At 30.0% G+C, this 5,000-nt stretch overlaps 1 protein-coding gene across 15 annotated transcripts in view; it reads left to right on the top strand.

The window, feature by feature from the left end:
- The window catches only part of Fas1 (fasciclin 1 Fas1 domain-containing), a 363,149-nt gene that overhangs the window by 123,610 nt on the left and 234,539 nt on the right, over positions 1-5,000 (top strand). The window lies entirely within an intron of this gene.

Genomic DNA, 5,000 nt, shown 5'->3' with positions numbered 1-5,000 from the left:
TCTCTCTCTCTCTCTCGTTATATATATATATATATATATATATATTCTTCGGATTTTTCTACCTTTCAAGTCAGTCAGTCCTTCTCTTTTTGGCCTTGTGTGTTTCGAGTACGTGATTGCACCGTAAAGTTCTTCGCCGTGGCCGAGGGTACTACGAGCTTCAGCAAAGAATTTTCTCAGAGAAGAGTTTCGAAGGAGTTGTGACAGTAGGTAGTACAACACAGGTATAGACTTCGATGAGAGGAGTCACACTAAAAATAAACATAGCTAAACACGATATGGTTTTTCTACAACTTTGAAAGAAGGTGATGGTATTAGTATTAGTAATACTACTACCATTACTATTACTAGTAGTAATAGTAGTAGTAGTAGTAGTAGTAGTAGTAGTAGTAGTAGTAGTGGTAGTAATAGTTATAAAAAGTTTCGAGAGTGAAGAGAATAAAATATAAAGAGAGAGAGAGAGAGAGAGAGAAAAGGAGAAAGATAGAGATAAAAAAAAGAATGAAAGGAAATAATGGATAATGACCTTTCTTTTTCTTTTCTTTTTTTTTTTTGTTTATTTTTTTTATTTTCATTTTATTTCTCTTTCTTCTTCCGTTTTTTTTTCTCTCTTTTTTTCATTCTTGTTCTCTCTCTCTCTCTCTCTCTCTCTCTCTCTCTCTCTCTCTTTCTCGTTGAATGATACATAAAATATAATATCAATTCTTTCAATATTGTTTAAAGTAATGACGATGATTTTTTTTTTCTTTTTTTTCTTTTTTTTTTTTTTTTTTGACGATGATAAATATCTATCATGCGAATATAAGAGGTCTATTAAATTATTATTTAAAATTTAGTGATAATACTTTTGGTAGTTCCAATGGAGAGAGAGAGACAGAGAGAGAGAGAGAGAGAGAGAGAGAGAGAGAGAGAGAGAGAGTATTTTTGAGGGAAACGTTGAAATTAAATAGAGAGAGAGAGAGAGGGAGAAAGAGAGAGAAATAAAAAGAAAAAGAGAGGATAGGTAGGAAGAAGGGTATGGAGAGGGGTGGTGGGGGGTACGTGAACGAAGACACGTAACGACTTACATGAGAAGAAAACTTTTCGAGAAAACGCCACATGGGTGAGAGAAACTTAAAGAGAGAGAGAGAGAGAGAGAGAGAGAGAGAGAGAGAGAGAGATTGAGAGAGAGAGAAAGAGAGAGAGAGGAGGAAACTTCTTTACCTCTGTGCTCGTTAAAAAAGAAGATTCGTTGAAAGTTGGACGACTTCGTAGTAGGTAAGGTAACTTTCATGCGCGATCTTAAGGAGCTTTAAAAAATTACCGGATTTTCCCTCTGAGACGTTTTAATAATGAAATTCTAACGTACTCAATGAAAAGAAGAAGAAGACGAGAGAGAGAGAGAAGTAGAAAAAGTGATGAGGTTAGAGGTGAAGCGGGGGTGAGGATGGTTGGGTGGTTGGAGGTGGGTTTGGGAGAAAGATGTGAAAACAAAGTATTTAAATTTTATCTTCGTTCTGAGAACAAATATTAAAATTTACATGAACGTTAAATGAAATGACATTTAATGGAATCGAATAAAACAAAATGTTCGATTTGTAATTTTAATTGAACAATTATTTGTTTATAATTATAATTTTTTTTCTTTTTTTTACAACCATTAAATCTACTAAATCCCATTCGTATCTTCTGTGTTTTCATAATTATTTTCATAGTAATATTAATAATAATAAAAAAAATTTACATGAACGTTAAATGAAATGACATTTAATGGAATCGAATAAAACAAAATGTTCGATTTGTAATTTTAATTGAACAATTATTTGTTTATAATTATAATTTTTTTTCTTTTTTTTACAACCATTAAATCTACTAAATCCCATTCGTATCTTCTGTGTTTTCATAATTATTTTCATAGTAATATTAATAATAATAAATAATAATAATAATAATAATAATAATAATAATAATAATAATAATAATAATAATATTGTATAATAAGTACAATACAAAAATGTTTAATAATTCGTTAATTTTTCTAACGATAGTTCTCTCATTCCTTTCTTTATTATTCCTTCTAACATTTAATCAAATTTGAATGAAAAAAAAAAAAAAAAAAAAAAAAAAAGAAAAAAAAGAAGAACTTACGTACTACTCTTATTTGCTCTCTTATAAAGAAAAAAAAAAAAAAAATAAATAAATAAATAAATAAATATACATATGTACGTATGTACGTTGAGAAACAAAAAAGAAAAAAATCAAATGGGAAATAAAAACGAAAAAAAAAGAAAGAAAAAGAAGAAGAAGAAGAAGAAAAAAGAATGACAAAAAAAAGGGGGGAGAAAGAAGGAGAGGGTGTTTTTAAAGTAGAAAATCGAGACGATCGCGAGTGATAGTCGGTAGAAGAGGGTGTGATACGAAACGTTTGCTTTTTTTTTCTTTTTTTTTTTTTTTTTTTCTTTTTTTTTTCTTTTTTCTTTATCGCGTAAAATGTTTTGCGCGTCAACCAACCGAGGACGAATTTTTTTTTTTTTTTTTTTTTTTTTTTTTTTTTTTTTTTTTTTTTTACTTCCAAAGGACGTAAACCTTTTTACAACGTTTCGAACGAACGAACGAACGTTCGCCAAGTTTACGTGGTATAGTAAAAATACGATAAGGTTTCGAGTAACCATAAGGGAAGGGGTAGGGTGATGGTAGTGGGGGATAAGGGGGAGGAAGGGGTAAGAAGAACGAAAAAAAAAAAGAAGAAAGAGAAAAAGACGAAGAAGAAGAAGAGATATACAAGGGAGCTATCGTTCCGGATGTCACGCCAGTTTCCAAGATAACTTTTTAAGACGAACGTTGCCTAAGCGACAGGACATCCAGGATCTTTGCCATTGGTCCTTTTAACGGGAACGTTACGGCTACGTTTATCGTGAATTATTACCTTACCTTTTAAGGACGACGAAGAAAATGGACGTTTTTCTATTGGATGTCAAATCGTTATACGTATACGACACGTATACGTAACATATACGACGTATATGACACGTCATATTCGATCATTATTATTTTTTTTTTTTTTTCTATTTATTGTTATTTTTTTATTGTTACTATTATTTTAATTATCATTGTGGATCTCAAGGTAGCAGCCAATCCTCTTTGACATGAATTTTATATAAAAGTGAGGAGTATGACTTTATCTGATATTATATATGAGTTATTATTATTATTATTATTATTATTATTATTATTATTATTATTATTATTATTATTATTATTATTATTATTATTGTTATTATTATTATTATTATTATTCTCAAGCTATTCTCAGACTCATTTCTTTTCGACACATTATTATTAACCACTTGCGGTGGAAAGAAATTCACGGTTGACGTGTCACGCACGTCATTTTTCTTTCTGCAACAATCGCCCGACGACGTGTATAACACGTTCCGGTAATAGAAGTATCTCAACGTGCGTGGCACGTCTTTCCAGTGCAAGTGGTTAATCAATAATAATATTATATATATTTATTCCCTTTATCCCATACGAATTTTTGCGATGAGGTGTTCCATATTTAAAAAAAAAAAAAAAAAAAAAAAAAACACGCTATTTATTATTATTAAATTTCGTAAGGTTATTACTTGAAACTATACGCAAGTTTATGATAACAAATAAAAAGATACGTTTTTATTTAATTCATTCAATTAAAGTTGAAAACTTTTACATTATTCGATATATTATTATTATTTTAATATTTGAAATATTATATTTCAGGGACGACAATCCTTTCATTAGAACGATCTTAATAGGATGGTAGTAGAAAATGTGACCTCCTGCTGCTTTTACTTTGCTTTCCTTTGCTTTTACTTGGTTATTCGACTTGGCGATAAAGCCAGAGACGAACGATATTGATATTATCAGCGTGTTGTACATATGAGAGTTCTCTCCACACTCAAAACCTAACTCAACTCAACATAACCTTTTCTCTCACTCCTATCAACTAACCCCCTAACCCCCCGCCCCTCAGCTTCACTCCTTCCCTATTGTAATACACTTCGTAGGATAATATGCCATATCGTACAAATTGCAATTGGTTAGAAAAAGATTTTTTAACGATTGTACCTACCCGCCCCGTTCTGCCCTACTTTGCCCTGCCCTCCACCCCCATGTCTATCCCTTCTCACCCGGTGGGAATATCGTAAACATAAATTTTATAGCTCGTGCTACGTAATTACGAACATACTTTCTTTCTTTTTTCTTACTTTCTCTCTCTCTCTCTCTTTTATTTATTTATTTTTTCTCTCTCCATTTTTAGAGTCGTCCCATCGACGATCATTCTATACCACCTTCATCTCTACTTAAAATGATACTTGAAATATTGCCCGTGAAAAATGTTACACCATCTGGTGTATATTTGAAGGATATATGTTTCGTTTGTCATTACTATTAAGGGTATTTATTTTTATAATGTTATACGAATAAATATGGGTAACAAGTCTCTCTCTCTCTCTCTCTCTCTCTCTTTTTCTCTCTCTTTCTCTCTTTTTCTCGAAAATTTATAATCGAGATAATGTAATCGTTCATACATTATCTTTCAAAAAAAAAATATATATATATATATTATCTTATACGACAATAAATAATGTCAGTGTCGAAATGTTTGATATACAGGGTGAATCGAAAGTTCTGTTGAGGAATATACTTTTGAAATTTGATTTTTTCCTATGCTTTTTTACGAGACTTTATCAATCTAATGATGATTTTTCTTCAATTTCTTTCTTTTCGTTTCTTTTTTTTTTTACTTCTTTTTCTTTTTCTTTTTTTTTTTTGTTTTTAATTAAGAAGCTAAATCTATACGCATAATCCAGAGTGACATTCATTATCGTAATAAAATGTTTCGAAGATATAATAATAATAATAAATAAATATACAACAATAATAAATAATAATAAATGTTTCGAAGATATAAGTATAATTAATTATTTCGTATCATTTAAATGATATATTTAGGTATTAAATGATTATATCAGAATAAT

This window comes from Vespa mandarinia, chromosome 20 (genome assembly GCF_050613455.1).
Source record: "Vespa mandarinia isolate Hongniang chromosome 20, ASM5061345v1, whole genome shotgun sequence".
Taxonomy (NCBI): domain Eukaryota; kingdom Metazoa; phylum Arthropoda; class Insecta; order Hymenoptera; family Vespidae; genus Vespa; species Vespa mandarinia.
This window is presented reverse-complemented; position numbering and strand designations above follow the sequence as displayed.